The following is an 18,470-nucleotide window of genomic DNA, read 5'->3' on the forward strand; positions in this document are numbered from 1 at the left end:
TCACTAATGTCGAGGTTTTTTTGCGTGATGTCGCTCTTTCCGACGCAACTGAGGACTTCTGTAGAACTTGACAACCAGTTATGTAGCAGAAAACCTCCATCCTCGTGTATCCGTGTCACTTGTTGTGCTATGTGTTTTGCCTCCTCTACGGTTTCGGTGCTAACAAGCATATCATCGACGTAGTGGTCCTTTTTTATACATTCTACAGCGCGAGGGTATAAGTTAACGAATCTTTCTGCGTTCAGGTTCTTCACAAACTGTGCACAGCTCGGTGAACAAGAAGCGCCAAAGGTCATCCTTATCATAGCATATTCATCGGGCTCTGATTGGCTTTCGCTCCAGCGCCACAAAAATCTCTGGCTATTCTGATCGTCTGTCTTTATGCACACTTGGTGGTACATTTCACGTATGTCGGCCGCTACTGCTACACGATATTCTCTAAAGCGTTGAAGCACAGATGGGAGTGGAGCCAGAAGGTCAGGACCTGTCACTAACATCGAGTTTAGGGAAACTCCTCGAAATGTAGCCGCCGCGTCCCAGACTATGCGCACCTTACCTGGTTTATTGGGATTTACTACCGGAAAAATCGGGAGGTACCAGGTTCTCGGGTGCTTGGCTATCTTCTCCTCTGGCAATAGCTTTCGGATGTAGTTCTTCTTCAGGTAATCCTGTAGTTTTTCGTTTAAAACTGCTCGAAGCCCTTCTGTCCGCTTCATTCTTTTTTCCAGACATTCTAATCTATTTAGGGCCATGGATTTGTTGTTAGGAAGTGTAGCATTTTCATATCGCCACAGCAAACCGGTTTCGTACCTTTTATCAAGCCTTTTCGTTTGAGCATGCAGGATCTGGTACGCTTTTTCATCATAGGTGGACATAAAGGTTTTTGTGGTGCTGGATCGTATGTCCTCCAGAGCGAAGCTTCCTTTAAGTGCGGCATCGATTCTTGCGTCAAGATTTTGGCATTCACACAGCAGCAGGCCATGGGTAGATACCACTCGTTCACGACTGTTCGTATTTCCAAAACGTCCAGATACTACCCAGCCAAGACGGGTTTTTGTCGCGGTAGGTGAATGCGCAGGCCCTTCGATGGTTTTTAACGGTCTCGACAGGTTGTAATTGTCGATGCCTATCAGCAGCCGAGGTATTGCTGAAGCGTACGATGGTATGGATAGAGACCGAAGATGTCTATATTTTGTAGATAGCTCCTCTCCGTCGGCGGATTGCGGCGGTAGACCTAAGGTGCGAACTGTAGGGACGGTGGGCATTACGAATTTACGATCTTCAGCGCGCCTGCCAGAGATGACAATGGAGGATTGCCTAGACTCCTTTTCTTCGCGCAGCTGACCTCCAGTCCAGCTTAAACATAATGGTTTAGAGATCCCTTCCAATCCGAGCTGTTTTAACAGATCGTGTTCTATCAACGTAACGGAGGAACCTTCGTCGAGCAGAGCTACAGTGTCCACCTTTCGTTCTACTCCATGCAGCGTCACAGGAACATAGCGAAGCAAGGTTTCGCCGTCGCCGTTAGTTCCTGTGGAATGAGAAAGATTAGCTTTATACCTTTTTTCTTCTCCATCCTCCTGTTCGGGAACCGCGTGCAGCAACGGATGATGACGCTTCGAGCACCCATTCTTCCCACAAAGGCGTGTGACGCGGCATGCACTACGATGGCGTCGAAGGCACGTGCTGCACAGATGATCGTTCTTGATGCTCTTCCATCTTTCGTCGGGAGTCTGCTGAAGAAACACTTCACAGAAGTCTAGCTGACTGCATTTGTGACCGCACAAGCATTTTATCTGGTCGGGCTGGATGGACGGAGCGGTAGTCTTGGCTGATGAGGAGGGCTGCTCACTAGACACATGAACATTTAGCTGCTTCGTGGTTCGCTTCTCCTCTGCTTTCGCTGCTGACGGCGAAGCAATGAGCGCGGCTTCCTTGGCCCCTCGCATCCAAACACTGAACTCTGCTAGGGTCGCTATTGGTTTTCCTACACGTTGCATTCCCCATAGGAATGCTAGAACTGGGGGTAGGCGAGCCACTAACTCTTCGAGAATCGGTCCATCGTAACGAAGCTCCAAACCGCTAGATCGGACGGCAGCATCGACCTCTTCCACCATCACACCATAGTCGACGATAGTGTCAAGTTTTTCGATCCGAGGGACCGGTGCCTTTCTTATCTGATCCATCAAAGAATTCACTATGAGTTGTGGACGTCCGTAGGTGGTTCGTAAACTTTCAATCACGGCAGCTAGATTTTCAGTTTTACGAAGACGCAACTGTACTGACTTCAACGCTTTTCCTTTCAGGGCTTGTTGGAGTCGGATGATGTTTTCGCCGTCCGTAAATCCACATATGCGGGTGGTCTCTTCGAACGCGTGAATGAACATTGACCATTGGTCAGGGTCTCCGGAAAAGGATGGTAACTTTCCAACACCAACGTTTCTAGCAGCGATTTGACCTCGTGTAAGGTCACCTGGATTCTCCATTGAGCAATGGCCGTAGGTCGTCGAACATGGCGCATAAGCATACGTAGGACGCGGTACGCTGGTGGCCGCTTCCATTTTGCGCTCTATGTTCTCTAGCCTGCTCATCACTTGGGTCAACGGATCAGTACTAACCCTCATCCGGCCAACGATGCAGAAAGCACATAGCCAGTTTCTTAGAGGGGTTGTATCGTTTTCCTCGGTGCAGTGGATATGCACTATACGATTGCATTCTTTGCACGCAATGATGTCGGTATCACCGGGAAGATTACACGCGTAGCACATCTTTAAAAGGGTCGTGCTCTTCCGTGTCGCGCCTTGATCAATGCACTCCTTCATTTGCTGGAAGAGGCAGCTGATCTCCCTCATCATTTCGTCTCCCGTCGGGCGGTGGCCAGTTGGGGTCGGAGCAGTTTGCTCGTTCACAGCTTCTCTAGTAGGGGTCGAGGTCGTTAACTCGTTCGAAGCTTCAACACACTTCTTGCAAAACCACTCGCGACACTTATCGGCATCATCCACCTGCACGCAGTTGCAATGATAAGGAGTGCGACACTCATCGCATAGTATGCAATCTTCGCTACACGGCGCGGTACACACACCGCAAATTAGGTCCTCGCTAGTAGCCATTTTTCCTTTTCACTGCAGCACGAATGTTCTGATTTTCCTCAAGAACTTAATTGGTATCGGCAACGGTGATTAACACGGGAAATTTCACTTTTGCTAAGACTGTGATTTTTTAGAATGGCTACGGCGGCAATCGACTTTTGTCACCCGATTTATATTAAAGTGAGACAATCGCGTATTTTAACAATCCAAGTTTATTTAAACGGCGCTAAAAAATCACGTCGACGTCTCGAGTTCCTTGGGTAGAGTGCCGGTTGCCGGTCGAATCCTTTCCACCAAGGCCACTCGGTCATTCCCCCTTGGAATCGGGAATCCTCGTTATCGTACCGATCGCGATCTCTCCTAGCGCCATCTGTCGTCGAATCCTGAGTTTGGTCGACTTGGGCAGCTGTCAGTTGAATTGACCGTTGATTTATCAACAGTTGGCTTGTCGCCCTCGCTTCGCGAAAAAGCGCTCAACTCGTCCACGTGGCCCCAGGGTATAGTATACAGGGAATTTACTAACCACCGCATGCCCGTTACGAACTTTCGCATCCCACCCGTCCGGTTCACACCAGGGCCGACTGTTCCTCCTTTCAACAATCCTGCACCAGCCGCTCAGGATGCACCAAATATCACCGCTGCCACTTCCTAATGCTTCGATACACTCGCGTTTTGTTCTACCGGATAAAGACATAACAGCACGCTTCGATCCCGTTACTTCATCAACGTCGCACGCACCACGCGCTACTACCACTCGCTCGGATTGTAATACACCTGACATTGCTTCCACTGCACACCTCGTGAACGCTAATCCAACTATGACAATATACTATCAGAATGTAAGAGGTTTACGCACGAAATTGGATGAACTTCGCCTCGCCGTGTCTGAATGTGATTTCGATGTGTTGGTGCTTACCGAAACCTGGCTCGACGTCACCATACCGTCAACACTAATATCCGAGAACAGCTTCGACATTTACCGTTGCGATCGCAATCCTGCTAACAGTTCCTGCTCCCGTGGCGGTGGAGTGCTGATTGCTTGCTCGACCAGCCTTCTCTCATCTATGGTTACGCACACCAATACCTCGCTGGAAGTGGTGTGGGTACGCATTAAACTCGATCGTCGCGTTTTATTTATCGGCGTCATCTATATTCCGCCGAACCGAAGTGTTTCCGCATCAGTGTTTGAAGATCTCTGCGAAAATGTAAGTACGATAACCGATAGCATGAAACCATCGGATCTGCTCCTGTTGTTCGGTGATTTTAACGTACCGTCGCTCTCCTGGCGCCATGCATCCCCGTCTTCAAATCATCTTATACCGTGCAACGTGGCCTCAAACAATTACGCCCTCATAGATGGAATGAGCTTCAACGGACTTCTCCAAATTTCCGGGGTGAAAACGGACTTGATCGTCAGCTCGATCTTTAATACAGCTGGAGGCTCATCATCCAGCTCTTAAATTGTCATTGTCCATCTCTAATCCGCTTAACGGCCCAACCGAATTCGGAGCCCATCATCATGACGCACCCCGTCGCTTAAACTTCCGGAAAATGAATCATGCTGCACTATCGAATATCATCTTAGCCGCTGACTGGTCATTTCTTGATCGGGAAACCTCCATCGACACTGCAGTTGCTAGGTTTAATTCTATCCTTACATCCGCTTTTCCACTATGTTGTCCTTTCCTTCGTTCCTCTCCCCGTCCGGCATGGTCAAACAGATCTCTGCGGAATATGAGGAGTGACTTCAAAAGGTCACTTCGTAGGTATCGACGCCAACCTACTCTTCACAACTTACGCATTTATAAGTACGCCGCTAATGCCTATCGAACATATAACCGGGCACGCTACAATTCGTATGTCTCCTTGCTGCAATCGCGCTTCCGCTCTAACCCCTCGTCGTTTTGGCACTTTGTTAATAGTCGCCGCAATTCTCACAATATTCCCTCCTTCAGATGACTCTCCTTCAGATGTCGTTGCCCTTTTCGCCAAGCATTTCTCCAGTGTGTTCGATGCTCCTGTGAGCGGCTTAGTTGCTTCGGCTCCTGGTGACTCATGCTCTCACGCGAATGCCTTCGACTGCCATAGCATACCGATGAGCACACCTATTGTTTGTGCTGCGTTACGCAAGCTAAAATTATCTTTCTCGCCCGGACCAGACGGTATCCCCGCATCTATCCTTAAAAATTGTAGCGATGTCTTAGCTCCTATTTTGTGCAAACTGTTTTGTCTATCTTTACGTACGTCCTCGTTCCCTTCACTTTGGAAACAGTCATGGTTAATACCTATTTTCAAAAAAGATACACGTAACGATGTTACTAACTACCGAGGTATTGCTATACTATGTGCTCCCACCAAAGTGTTTGAGTCTACTGTTCATTGTTCAATCCTTTCATGTGCCCTTAACTCCATTATCCCTGAACAGCACGGTTTTACACCAAAGAGAACAACAGTAACGAATCTTTTATGTTTCACGTCTCGTGTCTCCGCTTTGCTTGATGCTGGTCATCAAGTTGACACAATTTATACTGATTTCAAAGCGGCATTCGATCGGCTACCGCACGGTTTGCTTCTTAAAAAATTGGAATCCTCTGGCGTGGGCAGATCTGTTTTAGTCTGGCTCAGCTCCTTCCTGCTAAACCGATGCTACCGTGTTAAAGTGGGACAAAATTTGTCCGATCCCTTTTCTTCCTCCACTGGTGTCCCACAAGGCAGTGTACTTAGCCCACTGTTATTTGTACTCTTTGTCAATGATGTTGCCTCTGTCCTTCCTTCGGACGCATTCCTTTGCTATGCGGATGATATTAAGATTTTCCGTCCGATTAAATCCCTTCCCGATTGTATATCCCTCCAAAACTATCTTCATGTTTTTTCTAACTGGTGCTCGTCTAACTCTCTCATTTTGTCCCCAAATAAGTGTCAAATTATTTCTTTCTGTAAATCCCGCAGCTCCTTACTTTATAATTACAACCTTTGCGGCTTACCGTTGACCCGGGTATCTTGCGTCAAAGACCTAGGTGTTCTCCTGGACTCGAGACTCACATTCGTCAATCAAATTGATGATGTGGTGTCGAGAGCCAGCAGAGTCCTTGGTATGCTGCGCCGTTTGGCATCCGAATTCAGAGAGCTAGGCTGCTTGAGGATGCTATACTGTTCTCTGGTGCGATCCACGCTGGAGTATGCCTCCATTATTTGCCATCTATAATGTTTATGGTACCACAGGCTCTGCAATGCCTCCGTATCCTACACGTTGTCAGCTGCTGAGCCTGAGACTCTTGATACTCGTCGCACACGCGCCCTATCATCCTTCATTGCCTCCCTCCTTCTTAACAACCTCGACGTTCCTTCTCTGCTCTCCTCATTCAATTTTTATGTTCCTTCCCATCGTCTTCGCCCTCGTCCTCCCCTGGCGACTGCAACACGGCGAACTGTTGTAGGCGCGAATGACCCGCTGCTCAGGGCAATTCGAAGTTTTAATTCTTCCGCAGAGCTGTTCGACTTCTCCGTCTCCTTAGCTTCTTTCCGTGATCGTCTTCGATCGTCAGCCACTCCTCTCACTTAAATTCCTATTAGCAATTAAGTTAGGTTAAGCAACATTGTGCAGCTTAAAGCAGACAATAAATACGTACAATACAATACAATACAATACTTACGGTTTGTTCTTTGCTTTCGCTCCGTGCCGGTAGTGATACCAGCATATCCATCGTCGTGATGATGACGGCTTTCGAGCAGTTCCCTACATGCTGGATGCCAATTCCTCTAAAAATTCCATTTTTCTTAGTTTGTTTAATATAAATCTTCTTTTGATACTTCCCACGCAATCTCCAACTACCAAATTCAACCGTGTTTTCATGTCTTAATTCACGGCCATTTACTCAAATCACAGATGATCCAGCATCATATGAAGTACTTCCCGTCCAGCAAAATTTGAGCTTTTTTTGAGTAAAAGTGTACGTGAGATGACACATCGAACAGCGGATCGAGCAATGAGGTCGTTTGATCGTTAAGTTTCCGATGAACGATCTGCGCTCTCCCGTTGCTCATTCGAAATGCTTCATTCATAATGAAGGAAGAAAACAAACACCACACATTTATTGCGTGGCAAAAAAAACTGACACACAGTATCATCCACTACACAAAAAATAACACCCGCTAGCAGACTGCACTGCACTTCACTTGAAAACTACCGCGCATAATTGGTACACACGCACAGATCGAAAACGGGAAAACCCACGCCACGTCCGTTCCGGACTTATCGTTCATCAGACTGAGCTGACCACGCGATGGTAGCATGAACGCTAGAAGTAGACCAGTACAGCATGCGTCCATGCGCGAGTAAGGACTAGTGATGGGAAAAATCACTCCCGTGTGGGATTCGATCCGACCGATCCGGATCCGCCTTGGGATCGATCCTCCGAATCCGATCCGAATCCTACTAGATTTTTTTATGACCACAAAAAAACTCTTTGCTTTGTAAATAAAGAAAATGCATAGCGGATATGCTAATACGACATTTTTTTCTTGAATTAAAAAAGTGGGTTCACAATTGAGCTGTTGTTAAACAAAAAAAAAAGAAAAATTAAATTTATTTATTTTTATCATTATTTAAAAATTCATATTTTTTAATTCATTATTTTCAGTATCGATTTCAGTATTACTCAACATTCATGAGACTATCTTTTTTCAGCATCAGCAGATTATCAGCATGTCACAATTTTACAAAAAAAAAATTATCCAATTATTTCTATGTCTTCCTCGTTTAAATTATGCTTTAGAAATAATATTTCATTCATTTTTTGGGGAGCAGCCTATTTCTTCTGTCCGTGTAAATTTGTCCTGCCTTAGAGAAAATACGTTCACATGGAACAGAATAAAAAGGCAAAAAAATCACAAAATATCCGCATCCGAAAACAATCCCTACAACAATCCCACATTCCAATCATGACAGATCCGGATCCGGGATCTGGACTCTTGTTTTGGATTTCGATCCCGGATTCTCGTATTGACGAATCCGGATCCTGAAGGATCCGAATCCGGACTCTTGTTTTGGATTTCGATCCCGGATTCGCGTATTGACGAATCCGGATCCTGAAGGATCCGAATCCGGACTCTTGTTTTGGATTTCGACCCCGGATTCCCGTCATAACAGATCCGGATCGAAAAGGATTGTTTGGGATTCCAATCCACAGGATCCTGGATTTAGGATCGAATCCGGATTGATCCAATGAAGGATCCAAACCCAGAATCCGATCCGATCCGCCCAACACTAGTAAGGACGAGGTTGGTACATTTTATAACTCTCACCAACGGCCGCATAGCATCCGCGCGGGTTTAATGCAGAAGCAGCTCCGATGAAGGACAATGCGAGACAGAAAGGATGCGAACGTGTACGTGTAATAAGCGGTAATAAAGCACCACGATACATTTATAACACTGTATATGAGAGCAAGAGTAAAAAATAGGAGAATGGAAACCTATGATTGTTGAATAAAGAAGACAAGTAACTGAACTATCAAGGAAGTAAGTCCCCTAACATTTTGGTCCTTCCAGTTGGATTTTAGGAAACTCTTAGGAAGGGGTTCATGGAAAGAACATCCTGGAATGTCTAGTGCCGGTTTTCTCAGTGTCACGAGAAATATAATGTGAACATTATCGCATTAAAAAAGATACTCTTGAATGCTGATCGTCTTGGTTAAGCGGAAAAAGGTAACACTTGTGACTGTTGGTTCGTGTTCCAAAGAAGTTTCGTATCCGTGGAATAACAAAAACCCATCCGAGCAATTCGTGTAGTGTCCGGCGTATTGTGTTAAAATTTTTTACATGCTGCTAAAGAGGATCGTGTTTATAATCCGAGTGTGTGTTTCCTGCTTAGGAGGACAGAGCGGTATCGGTATGTTTAAGTTGGTACATGATGCTAAAAAGAATCGTGCTGACGATTTGGTGTCTTGCCCATTGGGTGTCCATGGAAAGAAATAATTAAGGTGCAGGATTTGATAACCGTAAAACCATATGAAAAGACAGTAGACTTGTGATAGTTAAAGTACAAGAACAATTGTGTTGTTTAAGTCATCATGTTTCAAGTTCACGCATGAGTCCGCGTGTCCGCAAAAACAGTAGTTGGATTGTAGCGTTAACACTATTCGTACGTATTAGTGCTATCTGTTGTTCTTGTTGGGAAAGTGTCGGTGTTTGACTGTGTGCGCGTAGTGTGCTAAGTTAAACGGTTTCGCAGGAAACCGAACAATTAGACGTGAGCAATGCCGGAAATGGGTAGTCCGACTAGAAAGTAGAGTTCTGAGGAACAAGCTTCATCGTGTCGATTGGATAACGGTGGCGACATGGCGGCGTTGTCGACTTCCGACTTTGCAGGGTTTGAATCAACAAATTACATGCGAATGTGAAAGCATTTTGATCAAAGGCTAACCCGTATCGAACAGACGTTGCAAGATGCGACGCTAATGGACGAATCCATATTCATGGGTTGTGCAGCGCGTTTGTCAAAGTTGGCCACAGAGTATGAAACGTGGCATACTAGCAGACTGGCGACGACGGCTGATGATACCATTGACCATGAAGTGGAGCAGCATGCCATTTTCAGCTTACGTTAAATGTTAAGCGTTAACTTGCGTCGAGTGTGGCACCACTACCACAAGCATCAAAAACACGAGTAAAGCTTCCACGAGACAAGTCTACCGTCCTTCGACGGTCAGATGGACTAATGGGTGCCCTTTAGAGATGCATTTATCAGCGTGTTACACAATAACGCTGCATTATCCGATGTGGAGAAACTGAAATATTTAAAGGGAGCGGTAGCGAAGGAAGCTCAAACGTTATGGGGATCCGTCGAGATCACTAATGCTAATTATTTAGTCGCACGGGATCTTTTGAAGAAGCGATACAAGAGCATGAAACTAAAAGTCAAGAAATATCACGACAGATTGTTTAACACACCGACAATGAAGAAAAAAGATTATGACATGTGCATTGCGCTGAACGACAGTTTTGATGGAAATGTCAAAATGGTCGAACGAATGGTGGTACAAACAGGCGGTTGGAGCGAGTCGTTAGCTCATATGATTTGTACAAGATTAGATCCGTGCAACCTCAGTACACATTCAGACACGGTACCTAACGGACGTATTTCTGGAGCTCGGAACCAGAACACATACACATATCCAAGTAGTTGCAAATAGTGTACTTTTTCGCCCAGTAATGGTTGCTATAAGACACGCAATAAGTAAGAGGAGATCATCGATCCCTCCAAGTACGCTACAGAAAGCGGTGGAAATCCATGAAAAACTAGAAGAACAACCGAACATAACCCATTCGATATATTGCAAACGATCGAGGATCAGGAGATCAACACCAACACTACAAGTATTAAAAACTCGACAAAACCACCACCACCAATCGTGATAGCAAGCACTAAGTGGGTGATGTTCACAAAAAAATAATTGCAGCCGGTGTAGTAAGATACACGACATCTGTTCCAAATAACGGGACTTTGGTACGCATTACAACCAACGATGATTTTCGAGTGGTAATAAAATAGCTAAAGGAAGCGCACACAGACTTTCATACGTACCAACTGTACGACGACAAAACCACAAAGATCGTGTTATTGGGTTTGACCGACAAGCCGCTGGAAGAGGTATCATATATACTGAAAGAGGAGAACATCACACCAGCATCCATAAGGAGCTGAATATAAAAAAACAAGCGGTACGATGATCAGGCTGCGTACCTTCTACATTTCCACAAAGGTTCTGCTGACATGAAAGTGTTGCCCTTGATGATCAGAGCACTTGACCACCAGATAGTGATATGACGCTATTACACGAACAACAGTTCAATCATGTAGTGCAAGAACTGCCAACGATACGGACACGGTGCGGCGAACTGTTACAAACCTCCAATTTGCATCAAGTGCGCTGAGCATCATGGATCAGCAAGCAGTGGCAAAGGACTCAACGGACGGAATTAGACCGACGCACAAATTGAAATGTGCTAACTGCGGAGGAAACCATACTGCGAATTACTTCAGATGCCCGATTCGCATGAATAAAACAGCTGTTAAAAAACCACCGACTAGGGCAACGGCACAAAAACAGGTACCATTTTTTAATAGTAACTTCTCCAATCTCCCATCTAAACAACAAATACTAACATGACAATATCGCAGCGATCTTCATATACCTCCTATGCTAAAGCGGCAGCAAGTATTTAAAACGATCTTTTCAACTCGGAGGAAATAATTGAAATCGTTAAAGAAACCTTCTCAAACATGAGGTACTGTAAAAATAAAGAAGACCAAATAATGGTTGGTTAATAATAATGGTGATTTTCAAAATTGTACAAAAATACTGCTTTCCGTGATGGCAGGCGGCAACAGTTTTGTAGTTTCGTACTGGAATGCAAATAGCATTACCAACAAAAGAAATAAACTATCTAATTACTTACAAAACACAACATTGATCATGACCGTCTGTGAAACGTTCCTCAAACCCGAACAAGCATTTAATGTGGCTAATTATAAAACTTACACAATTGATAGAATACAAGCTGCAAAAGGAGGCATAATAAAACTTATCAGAGGCAACATACAGCATAAGCTACTATTCAAGTACTATACAAGTACTACTATAAGGAATACCTATTCAAGTTCGATCTAACAATAGTCCCAAACAAACTCCAAGTACAATCCATCAACAATAGACATAATAGATACCAATAATCAACATAATTTATCAGATCCCATAACGTTGATTGATGTTACTTCAGACTAGTGGTGGGTCATACGATTCATTTTGCGACCCGACCCGGAGTCGGGTGCGAGCCCATCGGAATCGATTCCGACCCGTGGGTGCAGCGGGTCGGGTCGGAATCGGGTCCAAGTAGGTTCAGTAGGTGCAACAATTCCGGTTCCGGGAAAGCCCAATAATGTTTAAAAGCTTTCACTATGTTGTTAGATAAAATGATCAGCCAAAAAGTGGTTCGTTTTGATAGCCATTGCTTTCTATTAGGATTTGTTTGATAGCGACATCAAGCCCCCAGAAAGTAAATGTAACCTTTTGCGTAATATTATAATAATTGTTCAGTACTGTTCGGTATATCAGTCCATGTTTGTTTGTCTGTTTGATAATTTTAAAGTTATAGAGATTCGAAGATAGCTATGCTTTGTGCGAATTCTCCTACATACTCCAATAAACCATGTTATCCTTTGATAACAAAACTCGAACTTTGATTATCATAATTATCGGTATCATCCTGTTTATCGTTATTTGCTAGCCGATCGGACGTTTTAGACCTTACGATGGCTTTATGACCTGAAGTGGTTTCCGATTCTATAGATTGAAGAGCTTTGTCATGGGGATTTCGAAGATTTCGAAGTCTAATTCTATTACAAAAAAAATGTTACGTTTACAGTTACAGACATTTGAAAGTATGGCCTTGTAGTGTTTGCTTTTTGTTTTTCTCTTTCATCGTACTCTTATTGTTGCATTTCGCACCATCCGTTCGTAGTGTGGCAGCGTAGCCTTTTTCGTGTACGTCACTGTACCGCGCTACACACTAAACCTACTAATCCGTATCCGTTAGTATGCGTATGTACTAACACGAGCGTGCGAACACGAGCACTAACGATAACGTCACAGCGAACGACTAACGATAAAATAAACCGAGAGATAGTTCTCATTCTAGTCATACATTTCGACCCAACCGCTTCTAATTACGTCCTACGGAAAGAAATATTACAACGCGCTAAAGTGGTGACCCCGACGTGATTGCTATAATCAGTCTTTAGCGTAACAGTTTTAAGTGCGTGATTTTCTTTCTTTTCGCGAATATAAGTGTACGCAGTAAGCATGGAGGAGGATAAAGTTGTGACTACCCAGCCCATTGTACCCGGCCCAATCGGGCCTAGCCCATTTGTACTCAGCGCAAATTTAACTAGCCCCGCGGCTCAACCGGCTGCCGTTGAAGCAATCCATGCGCCGCGTCTCAATCCACCAAGCATGGCGGATACCAATATAGAGACGTATTTCATGTCCCTTGAATTTTGGTTTGCTGCTTCGGGCATAGGCGCATTGCACGATACGCGAAAATACAACATTGTGATGGCACAGGTCCCGCCGAATAAACTCACCGAGCTAAGGGCAATCATCGACGGCACACCAGCGGTTGAAAAATATGCGTACATCAAAGCGAAGCTGATCGGTTATTTTGCCGATAGTCAGCAGAGGCGCTTGCAGCGCGTCTTGTCCGATATGCCGCTTGGTGACAGAAAACCGAGCCAGCTTCTTAACGAAATGAAGCGCGTCGCTGGCAACTCCCTTAGTGAACCTGTGCTGATCGATTTGTGGGCATCAAGGCTGCCACCACATGCGCAAGCTGCAGTGATCGCTTCTAGTGGTGACGCCGCGGATAAAACCACCATCGCTGACGCCATTGTTGAGTCAATGAGCCTTAGAAGCATTAACGCCGTTGAACGTAGCAACCCAGCGATGGCGTCTGGCCACGTGTCTGATGCCGCAATGTCAACGACCGCAAATCCAGCCAGTGATCCTATATCGGACCTTCGGAAAGAGATTGCCGAATTATCAAGGCGGCTCGAAAACGTGCTTCCTAACAAAAGTCGAGGACGATCGGTTTCCCGCAGCAGATTAACACGTAGACGCAGTTTAAGTCGCGGAAGCGATTTTTCGACCGGCCCCTGTTGGTACCACCGCAAATTCGGTAGCGAGGCTAGGAAATGCCGAAAACCATGCACCGGCCCAGGAACAACATCTGCACAATAGTGTCGCTCTGCAGATGCTGCGGTGGAGACTGGCGAACTCACCACTACAGCCGCAATCTTTCGTTTACGAATTGCTGATTCAACTACGTCAACGCAATTTTTAATCGACACCGGCGCCGATGTGTCTGTGGTTCCGAAAGATATGCTTACTGCGAGAGTAAAACCATCCCCGATAAAACTGTTCGCCGCGAACGGATCGCCTATTAATGTGTACGGTGAAGTATTGTTAAAGGTAAATCTCGGCCTTCGTCGTGAGTTCCTGTGGTCGTTCCTGATAGCCGACGTAAGTTCGGGTATAATTGGTGCGGATTTTTTAACCAATTTCGATTTGCTGGTGGATATGAAACGGAAGCGCCTCATCGATAATACCACCCATCTTGAGTCCGTTGGGTTACTAGCGAAGAGTGAGCAGTGTTCGGTTAAAACTTTTAGTACAGAGTCGCCTTACGCCGAGTTGTTAGCCGAGTTTCCGAATATCACTCGCCTGGCGCCACCGGGTACGATTAGCGATGCATCGATTCACCATAGAATCGAAACGACAGGGCAACCTGTTTACGCACGCCCACGACGTCTGTCCCCGGACAAGCTTCAAGCAGCGAAGACCGAATTTGAGCATCTAATGAAGCTTGGCATATGCCGACCATCCAGCAGCAGTTGGGCGAGCCCACTCCACATGGTTAAGAAAGCAGACGGTTCTTGGCGGCCGTGTGGAGACTACCGAGCACTCAACGCGCAAACCATCCCGGATCGCTACCCTATACCGTACCTGCAGGACTTCTCTACTATATTGCAAGGTAAAACTATATTTACTAAAATTGACTTGCAAAAAGCCTTCCATCAGGTACCGATCCATCCCGCTGATATTGCAAAAACTGCCATCACGACGCCGTTCGGACTGTTCGAGTTTTCGTTTATGACCTTTGGATTGCGGAACGCAGCGCAAACGTTTCAACGGCTTATCCACGAGGTCGTCCGAGGGTTGGATTTTGTATTTCCGTACATCGACGACCTATTCATCGCTTCATCATCACCCGAAGAACACCGAGAACATTTGCGGCAATTGTTTACAAGGCTGAAACAGCATAATTTGGCGATTAATATAGCCAAATGCGAATTCGGCCGCGACACACTCGATTTTCTAGGCCATTCTGTCTCTAGAGATGGTATCCGTCCCTTACCTGATCGCGTTCGAGCTATTGAGGAATACAAGCTTCCTGCTACAACGAAGGAGTTAAAAAGCTTTTTGGCAATGCTTAATTTCTATCGTAGGTTCTTGCCAAATGCGATCGAGCACCAGATTCCACTCCTTGCCATGATTCGTGGCAACAAACGCAATGATCGTTCCCCGCTGACATGGAGTAGTGCGACCACCGCGAGCTTCGAACGCTGTAAGCAACAACTCGCAAAAGCTACTCTGTTATCGCATCCCGCCAAAACAGCCGAGCTGTCCCTTTGGGTCGACGCATCTGACATCGCCGCAGGAGCAGTCCTTCATCAAATCGTTGATGGAAACCCCCAACCGCTCGGATTTTTCTCAAAAAAATTCGACAAGGCGCAACTGCGATACAGCACTTACGATCGCGAACTAACCGCAATCTATCTTGCGGTACGGCATTTTAAATATATGCTTGAAGGACGAAACTGCCACATCTATACAGACCACAAGCCCATAACTTTTGCCTTTCGCCAAAAGCTTGACAAAGCCTCGGACCGTCAAGCTCGCCAATTGGACGTGATTGGGCAAATAACAACGGACATCCGTCACGTTGTGGGAAAGGACAACATCGTAGCTGACTTGCTCTCCCGCATTAATGCTATACAATCAGCGTCATCACTGGATTATGAAGCACTTGCGGAAGACCAAAAAGACGACCAACAGCTCCAGGACATCGCACAAGGTAAAATAAAAAGTTCGCTCAATCTAAAGTATTTTACCATTCCAGGCAGTATCAAACAACTTTTATGTGACTGCACTGGAGATCGCATCCGCCCTTACATAACGAAACGGTTTCGGCACGCTGCGTTACAGGCAACGCACCAGCTGTCTCATCCTGGCACCCGTGCAACGGCCAAGTTAATGACAGAACGATTTGTTTGGCCAAGCATCCGCAAGGACAGCATTGCTTTCGCTAGGAACTGCCTACCGTGCCAACGTTCGAAGGTGCTGCGACACACACAATCACCTATATCTCGATATTCGGCACCGGACAGCCGGTTTTCTCATATCAACATTGACATCGTGGGGCCCTTCCCTCCAAGTAGGGGAAACCGCTATTGTTTAACGGTCATTGACAGGTTCACGCGTTGGCCTGAAGCGTTTCCAATGCCTGATATGACCGCGTTAACAGTTGCCGAAGCTCTTGTTTGCGGATGGATAGCCCGGTTTGGTGTTCCATTTTTCATCACGTCTGACCAAGGACGTCAATTCGAATCATCGCTTTTCGATGAACTTACTCGCTTGATCGGATCCAGCCACCTGCGTACGACTGCATACCACCCTCAGTCAAATGGCATTATCGAACGATGGCATAGGACCCTAAAAGCATCTATTCTGTGCCATGATCCCGAGCACTGGAGCGAGTACCTACCGATGATCCTACTCGGGCTGCGGGCAGCCTACAAGGAAGACCTTAAATCATCGCCTGCCGAGATGGTATATGGAACAACTCTCCGATTACCGTCTGAGTTTTTCACAAACAACTTAGACAACCCGAACGAAGCTGAATTTGTCGCCAAACTCCGTACAACTATGCGACAAATTCGCCCCCGAGAGACTGCCAGGCATGGAAATCACAGTGTTTTCATACACCAGGACTTAAAGACGTGTAAGAACGTCTTCGTGCGCAACGACTCGGTCCGACCCTCGCTATCGCCACCGTATGAAGGACCATTCAAGGTGCTGAACCGAGCCGAAAAATTCTTCAAGTTGAACATACGAGGCCGCACAGTCAACGTTTCGGTCGATCGCCTGAAGCCAGCGTATTCACTAGAAGATCAGCAAACCACAAGTGACAAGGTACCTGCATGCACAACTGATCCTAATATTTTTCCGACTAGAGTCACTCGTTCCGGTCGACGAGTTGTAATTCCTTCGAGGTATCGGTAAAGGGAAATCTAGTCTAGGAGGGGAGTACTGTGGCAGCGTAGCCTTTTTCGTGTACGTCACTGTACCGCGCTACACACTAAACCTACTAATCCGTATCCGTTAGTATGCGTATGTACTAACACGAGCGTGCGAACACGAGCACTAACGATAACGTCACAGCGAACGACTAACGATAAAATAAACCGAGAGATAGTTCTCATTCTAGTCATACATTTCGACCCAACCGCTTCTAATTACGTCCTACGGAAAGAAATATTACAACGCGCTAAAGTAGTATACAAGTTTTTGAAATTTGGTTACTCTGGCGTTGAACTCTGCACAGAATAGAACTGAAGTGGAGGTCACTTCTTTTATTATCGTGTTCGGATCGGAGATCCTGCACAAAATACAGCTAAGTGCAGATATTGTCATGTAGTCTTGTCATATCGCGGCGGATCAACTTCCAATTTAAAACGCCATATTGAAAGGAAGCACGTGACAATTCCTAAGAAAAGGACAGAAGAGCACCAACCATTGGGAAACATCGTGGAAAACTCGAGTAACATCCCATCAACATCGGCAGAATTAGTTGGCATACATCGTTACTTCGCAAACAGCAGACCTCTAACCGCGGAGGTGAAGCGTGACCTAGACGAGACGCTATTGATTATGATGTGCAAGGAATACTATCCATATAGTATAGTAGAAGATAATTATTTTAGATTATTTGTAAAAAAAAACTGCAACCTACTTATGAATTGCCTAGCAGAAAAACATTAACAAACGCCTTATTGCCAACAATTTATGAAAAAACATTACTTTCCGTCAAAAATAACCTCATTCAGGCAAAAGCTATTTCTCTCACAGCCGATGGTTGGAGCAACTTAAACCAAGTTAGTTTTTTGGCAATTACTGCCCATTTTATTACCGAAAATTTTGAATTGCGCACATATTTATTAGAATGTTCAGAATTAAATGCATCTCATACGGCTCAAAATATATCATTATGGATAAAGAAAGTTGCGGAGAAATTTGAAATAGACGATAAGATAGTATGCTTAGTAACAGACAATGCTTCAAACATGAAGAAAGCCGCTTTGAAATTAGAACTACCTCACTGTTCGTACAAGACGCCAATAAAAATAGTATTACAATAGGTAGTTAGTAAAAAGTAGGTTACAATAGATGAAATAAAATAGTAGGTTACAATAGATGAAGTTAAACGGATCACAACTCATTTTAAACATAGCGGATTAGCAGCAAAAAAATTAAATGAAATACAGCTTAATTTAAAAGTACCAGCATTAAAATTAAAACAGGATGTAGCGACTCGGAATTGACATGTTGGAGCGATTCTTAAAAAATAAGATCCCAATAGTTTCATGCATGGCTAGTTTAAAATTTCAATGTAGGCTTAGGGATAATGATTCGTTGATAATGGAACAGGCAGTAACTGTTTTGCAGTTCTTTGATTTAGCGACGAAAGAAGTAATGAGCGAAC

The sequence above is a fragment of the Anopheles moucheti genome, chromosome 2 (genome assembly GCF_943734755.1).
Source record: "Anopheles moucheti chromosome 2, idAnoMoucSN_F20_07, whole genome shotgun sequence".
Lineage (NCBI taxonomy): Eukaryota > Metazoa > Arthropoda > Insecta > Diptera > Culicidae > Anopheles > Anopheles moucheti.